At 36.5% G+C, this 12,613-nt stretch overlaps 1 pseudogene; it reads left to right on the forward strand.

Annotated features, from left to right (window-relative positions):
- The first annotated feature begins 4,778 nt into the window (after nucleotides 1-4,778).
- LOC107663199 (DNA topoisomerase 1-like) overlaps nucleotides 4,779-12,613 on the forward strand; it is a 15,634-nt pseudogene continuing 7,799 nt past the window's right edge.

The raw sequence follows: 12,613 nt of genomic DNA on the forward strand, positions 1-12,613 counted from the left end.
CAACTACTTCAATAAAAGTAGTTTTTTGGAGTAGGATTATTTGGGAGTGTCACATTTCAGTTAGATGATCCAAATTCTTATGCCATTTTGTCATGAGGGTCTTGTGATTTCATTTATTTATTTATTTTCCAAAAAATTTGTAGACAAATGAAAAATATCGTAGGGCTTGACTGAACCATTCAGAGGACAATAATTTGATTGTAACCTTTATGGTTTTGAGCTAGTAGTGAAATTTAAAGAAGACATATTATGCCCCTTTGTGTACAATATGTAATATAAGTCTCTGGTGTCCCCAGAATGTGTCTGTGAAGTTTCAGTTCAAAATACTCCACAGATCATTTATTATATCATTTTGAGAATGTCTATTTTGAGTGGAAGCAGAAACACGCTGTTTTTCAGGCCTGTCTCTTTAAATGCAAATGAGCTGCTGCTCCCCGCCCCCTTTTCCAGAATAATGCTGCCTCTTTACAGCTCGTATCTGCTAAAAACATCTGTTTTCGCCATGGCATTAGAGCTGGTACACCATTGTCGCTTGCGGAAACACAATGACGGCGCCGTGGGTGTAAACTTGCAGATTAAGGGGCGGTAATATTATAATGAGATCCCTTTGCCACGTCACCAAGGGAGCGAAATCTGACGCGCTCGTTTTCTCAGACGCTTGCAGAAAAAGGCTTCCCAAAGCAAAGTTACTGAGTTAATCTTTTTCACGTTTCCTTGGTTGGTAGATGCACCGGGGACCTGATTATAGCACTTAAAACCTGGACAAGTCAGATTTTCATGATATGTCACCTTTAAACTGAACACCATATTAGTTGTGAAGTTCTGTCTGATTGGGATGTAAAAACCGAATCAATCTTGGTTGCCAATTCACCAAACCAGTGGAACATGTTGCTTGGTTTGGTTTAGTGTTTGAGTTGTTTAATTAACTGCATGTGTACCCTGAAACCCATAAATTTGATTTTTTTATGCATAATGTTTTATTAGACTTTATTGTTAGTAAATATTTCCTTTAACCATTTAAAATGTTCCTTTTTTAATTAGGTTAGGTACTGATGCCTGATATTAATGAAGAATAAACAAAAGGACCATTTAGCAATGGATTATTGTCTGACAGTAATGCCTAATGTCTTCATACGGTCATAAACTCCTAGTTAAGCAATACATTACTCATTAATGATGTTGAAATATATATATTTTTTTTTTTTACAACATGAGGCATTGTTTACATGAAATATAGGTATAGCATCATATAAATTGATAATACCCAGTTGAACATTTCATAAAGATCATAAGCTCTGTCAAAAATTTAAAAATTATATTAATTTATTTTGTTAATGATCTCTGGAATCAAAACAAAAATGTATAATATAAATATATAAGCTACAGTTATATAATAAAGCAAGATTTTGTTTAAAACACTGCACAAACGTTACTGAGGCAGAATGAGAGTCTACTGAAAAAACTCTGGTTCATGTTCAAAACACAATAGTACCATAATGCCATAATGTGAAGAGTGTAAGTGAGTCTATCTTCGGAAACACAGTAAAAAAAAAAAAAACACATAGTTACTGTCTAACTTTAACCCTAATCAGAAAATAAAAATAAAAACAATAATAACTAACCATCCATCAAAAAAAGAAAAAAAACCCTAACCATAACACACCCCAAAAAAGAAAAAACAACCCATCCATCCAAAAAAATAAATAAATAAAAAACAACCCATCCATCCAAAAAAATAAATAAATTAAAAACAACCCATCCATCCAAAAAAATTAAATATGTAAAAAACAACCATCCATCCAAAAAAATAAATGTAAACCCACCCACCCATAGTTTCCATCCGTCCAAAAAAAGAAAGAAAAAAGATAACCAACCCACCCACCCATTCATCCATCCATCCATCCAAAAAAATTAATAATAATAATAATAATTAATAAGACAACATAACTAACCCTATCCCACATATCCATCAAAATAAATAAAGTAAAAATAATAATGAAAAAATAAAAACGAATAATAATAATAGCTGTCTAACTCAGATGCCAGGCATCGTCTGTAATTCACACAAAACATAGACCTCTATATAAACTGAATAAATAAGAAACTGTATAAATGTGTTCAGCGTGCTGCAACAAATATTTCTTCGGAATTTTAAGTAGTAAAATGCACAAGATATTAAAATTCATCGCAAGCCCGAACTCAACAGCGCCCCACACCTTGTACAATGTAAATCTGTGGTGAAACGTGGAACTGCAGCACGCTCTAATTGAGAGCCATTTGGGCAGTTTTGAGACTGCCCTGCTTATTTTCACGTTAACTTATCTCGCTTCAGATCAGGACGATTTCAGTCAGATTCTGCTATATGTGTCTGCATCAGGTCAGTAACTAGCTAGAATGTCTGTTTTTCTATGTGGAGTAGTGTTTTAAATTAATTAAAGTGTTAATCCTTTAGTTTTAAGTGCTCACGTGAAAAGCCTTTATGTTGTGTTTGATTTATGTTTTCCTCTACATTCTTAAATTCCTCTACATTCTTAATCAACATTCGGAGACAATAATTTTATAGCATTCTATGTGTGTGTCTGTCTGTGTCTGTCTGTGTCTGTGAGTGTGTCTGTGTCTGTGTCCTTCGTGCCTGTCAATCAACATTAGCGTGCCGCCTACAGGCCTGAATAACAAGACATTGGATCTCTGCAAAAAGTGTGCGCGCGCATGTGTTCAGCGATTAGACTATGAAGCATAAACTTTCTTGAGTTTATTATAAACTAGCGCTACGACCCAGAATCTGCCCCACCTAAATTTAGGTGAGGAGCTGCTACTGTCAGATGCCCATGTAACCAGCGAGACGCTCCATATTTATAGCCAATCTCAGTGACGTCACAATGACGCACTCTAAGTGCGTGTGACGTCACTCGTGGAATTCTCTCTCGAGCCGCAACGAACCTGAGGTGTCTGACACCTGTCAGGTGTGTTCTAACAAATACCTCAGAGACCCCAGAGTAAAATACAGCTACTAGACCCCTTGCCATTTAGCGGTTTATACTTTAGTTTTTAATAACTGTTTACATTTCCTACAAACTTTAAATGCACCATACAAGTAAATCTGTGATAATTAAACTCAAGCTGTAATAGCACAGAGTTCCTCTGCATTAAGCCAAGAAACAGCCGCTTGTGTCAGTCATTGAGTCCAAGCAGTGGCTCATGAGACAGTTCAGGGATACAATACATTGTCATGTGTCTTTTCAAGTGTTTTTAACTCCGTTCACGTGATGTGTGTACTGCTAGGCATCTTTGGTTTCCTCTTGTGTAATTTGGATAGAAAATGTGGCACACCTAGAGCCACCTTGTGGCCGATTCTCACCAAAAATACAGTCTCATGTAGGTCATAACCACTCAGGGTGAGCAGCCTTCTGAAACCTAAAATGACAAATGGACACCCCGGTCTGTTTGGGCCTAATGGACATGCTCGCACTGCGCCCATTGTAAAAAAAACAACAACAAATCAGCAAGAATGCAAGTGCACATGATTTGGGACGGGGCCTACAACCTCAGTCTCTGAGGCACAGGCATGTTTAGGGCAGAAAAAGAAATGGAAAAACAGTACAAATACAATAGAGTTCCACTACCTTTGGTGCCTGGAGCCCTGTAACTACTAATAATTTTAGTTTAGAGGACATTAAATGGGACATAACACACATAGTTTCTGCCAATCTCATGTTAATCTTCAGTACAGTAGTATATTGTATCCTTCATGTCTCAGAAGAGTCTTTAGTTTGATCAGATTTATAAAAGACCGATACAGCTGTACTGCTTCTCTCCAAAAACACGAGCACGCGCAGCCTTTGCGTAGCGATTAGGGTTGCCACCTTCACCCCCCCACCCCCCCAAGGACACAAATAATCAGTGAGGAACTCATAGCTCAACAATAAAGCATGAGAAAACATGCTCAAGTATGTAAACTTGCAACAGAACACATTAATATTCTTATTTTAAATTTGATTATAATTATTCATTATTCTTAGTCTTTTTTGACAGTTCTGCAGCTGTTACCTGGATGGGATGAATTTTTTTTTTTTTTATTCATTTGATAAAATTAGGACTACATTATTATGCAATTATTTGTCCCATTTTTATCTAAATAATTTAGCATTTTTTAAACGTTTTTAAAATGCCAAATTGTATATGACATATATGATTATTTATTATGTATATATTTATGATTAATATAAATGATAAATTAATAAATAGGGTCTAACATTAATTATAATCTGTTAATTCATCTGTCTAATCATGTCTAAAAAAATAATAATTATGTCTACCGAGCTCTGATAATGTATGGAATATTATATTAACAGACTGTCCAAATTTTAATAAAACAATAGGCCGATACCTTTAGAAGCACAGATGTGTCTGTCACTTTAAAGGTATGGTTCGCCCAAAAATGAAAATGTTGTCATAATTTGACAGGTTGTTCTAAACCTGCATGAAGTTCTTTCTTCTGGTGAACACAAAAGAAGATACTATAAATTACTATAGTATTTTTTGACAAAATTTACTGGTATTACTATCCTTATTTGTTCCCCGTAATGCAGGGAATACCAGATACACACACATTTCGGTGTCATCGATAGAGGTTATAATACTGTGTTTACGTAATACATAATACTGTGGTTCGGAGAGTGTTATGAATCGCGTGTTTTTCCAAACGCTTCATCATTCCCAGCTAACTCCTTCATCATCATCATCATCATCATCACATTCTTCATCCTCAGAGTCTCAACATGAGTGGAGATCATGCACGCAAACCGCACCAGGTACCACTTTCTAGCATGTTCTCTATATTGAACCATTCTCGCAGGACATATCTGCATATATTTGCAATAAACATGCTCCGTGATTGCAGTAAACTTTACAAACGAAAAGTTAAGATTGCACGCAAAAGGACAACATTGCAGTGGCCCAACGCCAACTTTACGTGCTAATATTTTCTGATTGTATGCGTTTGTGTTATTGACATGTAACCTAATATCTTCAAATGCTGTATAAATGTGTGTTTCAGATGCAGTCTGGGTCTGAGGACTACAGTAAGTGTTTTTACAGCGGTATGAAGAGATGAAGCACTCATGACGGTTAAACACAGTGAGATGAAGCAGAAATGTCCTGTCCGCTGCGCTCACTGCCGTCTATTGTTCAAAAACAGCGCTGTGAAATCACACTTAACACCTGAAATACCTCACACCGAGATCACATTCGTGTAGAGAGGTAGATCGATTAGCGGAAAACGCCTGTCATCGTGTCGGTTTCGAAGGCTAACGGGCTGAATTTGGGCGCTGAAAGTGAGGAAAGGCTGCGTGAGGACTTGGTCTCTGCGCCATCTTCTTTTCTCTGAACATAAGCAGCGTTTCTTTGAGACGGTAGCATTAATAACGATAATGTGCAGCACTGTCACTACTAGCTCACTATGGTAAGCAGATGTGTTCCCACCAAACCCCAGCTGGCCATAATACAGTAATATGAAAGAAGCTTTTGCTATATCTCTGTCATTTCTGTGAGCCACAACTGTGGTATCTCACTGGTGTTTGGCCAAAACTATGGTTAGTAACATTAATATAAAAGTGCTGTCATGTAGTATACCTGGCATATTTCCTGGCGTTTACCATGGTAATACTATGGTTTGGGTTATATGAATATGGTAATCATTCAGTATATAGGTCATTGGTCTCAAACTCAATTCCTGGAGGGCCACAACTCTGCACAGTTTTGCTCCAACCCTAATCAAACACGCCTGATCCAGCTAATCAAGGTCTTCAGGATTACTAGAAACTTCCAAGCAGGTGTGATTTGGAGCTAGTTGGAGCTAAACTGTGCAGAGCTGTGGCCCTCCAGGAATTGAGTTTGAGACCAATGATATAGGTGGACACAAAATGAAGGTTACAAAATGCATCTTATCTTGCTTTACAGTCCCTGTTGAAACTCCTGTACGCTGATATTACTCTCTAAACACTCCTTCAAACTGCCTGAAAAACATGTATATTGTGGTGAACAGTGATGCTATCAGGTCACCCATAAGCCTATATATCCTGCCCACTTTAAACCATGGAATAAAAAGCACTTTTTTTTGTTGCGTCTTTTTTGTTTAGTTGATCTATTTGTCACTTTGAGTTCTGGTTTTATTTCAAGCCTATTAGAGTAGCCGAAGTCAAGTTAGGACTGATGTTAAACAGTGATTATACGGGAAGTTACATTATTTGAGCTATTTCTAGTAGTTTTTTGGAAAGTATGCTTATTTTTAACCCTCATTTGCTCTTCGGTCATTTTTGACCAAATATTTAGATTTTTTTTTTTTTTTTAGAATGTTTTACTTCATCGGAATGGTATAAACCTGATAAAAGTTTTGGCACGTGCTATGTGAATACACACACACACACAAATAAATAAAATTAAACAAATAATGACATGATTTGAAAAGGTTAAATGGTTAGGGAGAATTGTATGCACAAAGGAACCATTCTATGTATGGAAAACTATGGAATATATACCCCACGCCTTAAAGTCAGAACTGTATAAAAAGAAGACAAGATGATCATTCTGGAGATGTTTCGCTGCAGAGAGCATCTCCGCTTTATTCTCATTGATGATGTAATAAAGTGTATCTCCTGGCATCAAAACCCAAGACTGAGTGTGGTTCCTAAGATGAGCAGCAGACGACACCACACTGGCAGACAAACCCCATGCAGTCATTGGACTGGCTTCACGATCTAGTGAAAAAATCATTTTCAAAGTTTTAAATTCCTTGTCTTATTGTTTTTTTTTTTTTATTATTATTTTTCATTTATTTTATGTAAAGCACTTTGAATTACCATTGTGTATGAAATGTGCTATATAAATAAACTTGCCTTGCCTAGTGCACTGCCAAAGCATGACGTTTTCCATGTTTCATGGTGGTCTTACATTTTTCAGGTGCTCTTAAATGATACAGTAGCACAAAAGCAAGTTGCACATGAAGAATTGAATGTGTTTGTACATGACCAGATCATTGATGTGCTGTTTTACTGCAGTAAGTATATATTAACTCTGTGATGCATGCACTAAGTAATAATGTGTTTTATGCCCATCAGAGTTGATGTTTCAATCTAACCTTGTCTCTGATTGAGAAATTTGCTAGGTGTAATGCGGTTGAGAAGCTGACTAGAAATGGAAGACCAGGATAAAATTATATATATAAAAAAATTCCATGATGAAGAATTAAATTATATGATGTTATCTAGGCTTATTGCTCGTTTTCTCAACTGAAACTAATAAATAAAAATAAATAATCAGTTATTAATTGACATGACTTGCTAGACAATTGCAAAAAAATAGGCATATACAACTGACTATACAAAAGACGGATCTTTCATTTTGTCCGTGTTTTTTCTGTGTAAATGATTAAAATATAAATTAAAAGTGTCCAAAATCTTAATAAGTGTAATGGGTGCACTTACTCAATATATGCTATCATAATCTATGATTACCATATTCATATACTATGGCGTTTATGTGGTGCAACAGGGTACCAAAGTACCTTTCTGGTATTTATTGCTAGTTAAGAATTGCAACACAAATCCTATAATAAAATCCTATAATAACAACGCAATATACTGGTAATTGTTATTATGATGTAGCATCATGTAGTGTGAAATAGTTTCATTTATGCCAGTTACATGATATTGTATCAAGTAATTGCTTATCACTGACATTTGGGGGGTGTATCACTGTGCCAATTGCTTTTACTAATGTTATATTAAAGGTTCACCCAAAAAATGAGAATTTGCTGAAAATGTATTCACCCCTAGGCCACCCAAAATATAGCATTGCATCACTTGTTCAGCAATGGATGCTCTGCAGTGAATGGGTGCCGTCAGAATGAGAGTCCAAACAGCTGATAAAAACAAGTAATCCACACCACTCCAGTCCATCAGTTAATGTTAGGGCTGCCCTCGACTAAGGATTTTTCTGGTCGACTAGTGGTTGTTCATTTTAAGCATTAGTTGACTAATCGCACATTTATTAATAAACCATTTAAATCATTATTATGAGCCTTTAATTGCCTACGTAGCCTAATAAGCACTCAAGCGCACGAATAAAGCTTGCCACAGCACATCGGCGGAAGTAATGGTTATGTATGTGTCAGGGAAAAACAGTAAGGAGACTGCATTAACATTTTAATAATTCACTGATAAACTAGTGCTTTCTTTGTTTCGGGTTTAAGAGATGAATTTGGCGACACTGACTCCGCAGTACTGCTGCGCCTGTCTGCATGTTTCACACGGATTACATAATCAATTAGTTCATTTCAAAGTAGACATTTCACTCTCTATAGATACATTTTTAATGTCTGTAAGGTAAAGATATACACGGAGTTTCGCGCTCAAGTTCACAGAGACCGAGACGGCAGAAAGCGTATCATGTTTGCTTTCATTATTTTACAAAAGCACATTGTTTTGTTGTTATTGTGAGTGCACACAAATAAACGTAAAGTCTTTACAGATTTGAAAGATGTATTACTCGTATCTGTATGAGCAAAAATGACGGAGTATTTTAAGAGCAAGTGTATTACCACATAGACCAGCCGTTAACGATCTGCGTGACTTCGCCAATGTGGATTTTTTTTTTCTGCGACTAAGTGAAATTTTGGTTGACCAAGCCCTTTCTGGTCAACTAACGATTAGTCGACTATTAGGGGGCAGCCCTAGTTAGTGTCTTGAGAAGCGTCTTGTTTGTAAAAACTTCTGTTGTCGTCTCACAACAAAATCCACCCACACACTAGTTTTGAACTGTTCTGGACTGTTTTCAATCTGCATATTTCTCTCCTGATTCACACAAGATTACTTTTTCACTGGAGAAAGCAATTATATTTTAGCTGGAAACAACAGTTGAAAACATCTTAATGATGGAGTTTCTCATTACAGACACACAGCTTTTCTTACTTGTGGATTATTGTGACGTTTTTATCAGCTGTTTGGACTCTCATTCTGACGGCACCCATTCACTGCAGAGGATGAGCAAATGATGCAATGCTACATTTGAAGAAACAAATCTCGGATGGCCTGAGGGTCAGTCAGTTTTCAGCAAGTTTTCATTTTTGGGCAAACTATTCCTTTAATTCAAATGAATTATTATGAATTTCATTGAGATTCATGGCATCGCTGAATCTAAACCTGTCTGGTTTTCTCGCTGTTTTTGGCTCAGATTCACACAAACATAAAGACAGAGAACACAATCACAAAGAGCACAAGAGAGACAAGGAGCGAGAAAACTCGAAGAACGGCAACAGGTGATTCTTTTTATTTCATTTATCTAGTGTCCTACAGCAGAAACTCATCTTTTTTTCATTTGTTTTACAGTGAACACAGAAACTCTTTTGAGAAGAAGCATCGAGAGAAAGAAAAAGAGCGGCTTAAGCACAAAGAAAAGCAAAAAGAAGAAAAGGTCGATTTATTTGTGCCATGCCAGACCGTTACAACATATAATGAATGAAATAATGTGTCTATTTGAACATTTATAAATCTTGTTTTGGGTGTGTCTTTGTATTTTTGTGAAGTTTCATAGTTCTGATGGGAAATATCGAGATAAAGAGAACGGCTTTGTAAGGTAAGACAAGCGATGTTCCTCTTTTATAAGTTACAGTGTTTTGATTTGCATATTGGAAAATATACATTTTCTGTTATTTTATATATGTACCAAGATAAACATTTCAGGTTTTTCACTTTGTAATCTTTCAGGCCTTTTGGATAAATTTGACCTGTGGTGTAATTAAAAAAAAGAAATGTTATTTAAAATGACGCATCCCACGGCTTATGTGTTGTTTCAGCTCTCTGTCAATTAAAGTGGAAGAGGACAAAGGCTATCATCAGCCCATCAGACATGAGAAACCTCTCAAGAGAGAGCGGGATGAAGACGAGTATGTGCAATACGGAACAATTCCCATCAGCCACAGCACATGCACTCGTTTGCTAAACCCATAATATTTCTGTTTGTAAAGCAGGTATGAACACAAACCCAAAAAGGTAAAAGTGGACAATGAGAAGAAAGTGAAAAAACGTAAACAGGAGGACAGTGACTATGAGGAGAGGGAGGTATGCATCACTCTTTCTCCTGAACTATCTACTTGGCTTTGGATTGCTACTCATGTCAGATCTGACCCGTCCAGGAAAAGAAACCAAAAAAGAGGACCAAAGAGGTCAAGAAAGACTCCACTGGAGGGAAGAGGAAAGCCAAAAACGAGCCGGAGGAGAAGTGGAAATGGTGAGACATAATTGAGACAAACCTGTACTTTTAAAACAATGTAAAATGCTTCTGGTCTTTTCTGCGATGTTTGTCTGCGTCTTCCTCTGTTTCTCAGGTGGGAAGAGGAGAAATGCACAGATGGCTCCAAATGGAGGTTTCTGGAGCATAAAGGGCCCGTGTTTCCCCCGCCGTATGAACCCCTGCCAGACCATATCAGGTTTTATTATGATGGTGAGGAGTGTTGACCTTTGACCCCGCCACCTGTCCGCTATCATATTCTGCTCAAAAACACTACACAATACTATCCTAAAATCATTACAGATTGACCAATAATGTTTTTTTGTTGTTTTTTTTTTACAACCAATACAATTACTTTAAGTTAATTTGCCTGTAAAAAGTGCTGTTTCCTGTTAAATGTTTAGCGCTGAGGATTTTTATTTTTTTTTTTTTCCAGATGCCTTCATTTATACCCTAGTGAAAAATTAATATACTAAAATGTATTTGAAATACATTTATTTCATGCTAAGTATACTACAGATACATTTACATATTTCTGTGTTTAATAAAAAATACCCTGCAATTGTACTTTTGGTATACTAAGCTGGTATACTTAAAGTCTGCTAAACTGGAACAACTAATTTTGTACTTAATGCACTTTAATTGTGCTGAAGTCCAACTAAAGATATGCTTAGTATATGTGATTGTGCTAAAGTGGAACTATACTTCATGTACACTTTAAATATCTTGCATTTAAAGATCGTACAGTTCTTATTAATAGTGACATTTAAACACATTTTAGGCTTAATATTAAGAAATGTGCATTGTGCACAAGTGATACTCCAAATAAAGTATAATTATAATTTTTATTAAGTCTTGAGCGACATGTCAGTAAATATGTTAATAGATTTGAACTATACTTATTTATTTTAAATATATTACTTTTTTACTAGGTTCAGTTTACCTAGTATGCTTTTTAAAAGAGATAACATTAATTAGAAAAGACAAAAATAAATGTCACAAATAGTCCATTTCTAAAAAAAGAAATAGTATCAGCATGCACGATGAGTGTATATTGTGGTGTATGATGAGGATATCTTCAGATGTTGAGATAATTATCATGTGGTCCACAGGAAAGGCCATGAAACTGAGCCCTGGCGCAGAGGAAGTGGCCACGTTTTATGCAAAAATGCTTGACCATGAATACACAACTAAAGACATATTTAGAAAGAACTTCTTTAAAGATTGGAGGAAGGTAACACACTTTTCAACACATTACTGCTGTCAGTATACTGTTCACAAATGCCAGTTTTAAAGGAATAGTTTTATCAGCAGCTGGAAATGTGCAAACATTTGAAATTGTTCTTACAGATATATTGTCTCACAAATGTTTCTTGTAAGGAAATGACATCAGAGGAGAAGTCAAAGATCACAGAGCTGAAGAAATGTGACTTCACTGAGATGCACGAGTACTTTAAAGCACAATCCGAGGCCAGAAAACAGATGTCAAAAGAGGAGAAACTGGTTAGTGTGTCACTGCACCTGAATCTACGCAAACACACACACAGAAATATTTCAGCTATTATTCAGTCGATCAATTTGTCATGTTTCTACAGAAAATCAAAGAAGAGAACGAGCGCATTCTGCAGGAGTATGGATACTGCGTCATGGACAATCACAGGGAGCGCATCGGGAACTTCCGGATCAAGCCGCCGGGTCTGTTCTGCGGCCGCGGGGATCATCCTAAGATCGGCAAACTGAAGCGCCACATCCGTCCCGAGGACATCATCATCAACTGCAGCAAGTCAGTCCCTGGGACCATTCAAAACCATTCAGTACTATTACTGGTTTCATGCTGTAGAATAACAGTGGAGTTAGACAGTAAAACTATGAAATAACATGAATGGATGGGAATTATGTAGTGATAATAAAGTGAAACCTTGATTTTCTTCAAAGTCCCTTGTCTATATTTCCTGTCTATCTGTCTGGCTGTATATATCTATCTGTCTATCTGGCTGTTATCTGGCTGTCTGTCTGTCTATCTATCTATCTATCTGCCTGTCTGTCTGTCTGTCATTCTGTCTGTCTGTCTGTCTGTCTGTCTCATTCTGTCTGTTGATTAATGGTTCTATGTATGTCCATTTATCGTTCTGTCTATAGGATGGAAATATTTGATAGTCGACACACACACACACACACACACACACACACACACACACATACTTTCTTTCAATTTTAATTCAGGTATTTGTGTGTGTGTGTTTCTGTCCGTCCCTCTGCTGCTCCTGTCTCATTTTAAAGGGAATTCAAACAAACCCAGTGATAAATGGACTACATATGGCAGCCATAA

Source organism: Sinocyclocheilus anshuiensis, unplaced genomic scaffold, assembly GCF_001515605.1.
Source record: "Sinocyclocheilus anshuiensis isolate Anshui unplaced genomic scaffold, SAMN03320099.WGS_v1.1 scaffold2253, whole genome shotgun sequence".
NCBI lineage: Eukaryota > Metazoa > Chordata > Actinopteri > Cypriniformes > Cyprinidae > Sinocyclocheilus > Sinocyclocheilus anshuiensis.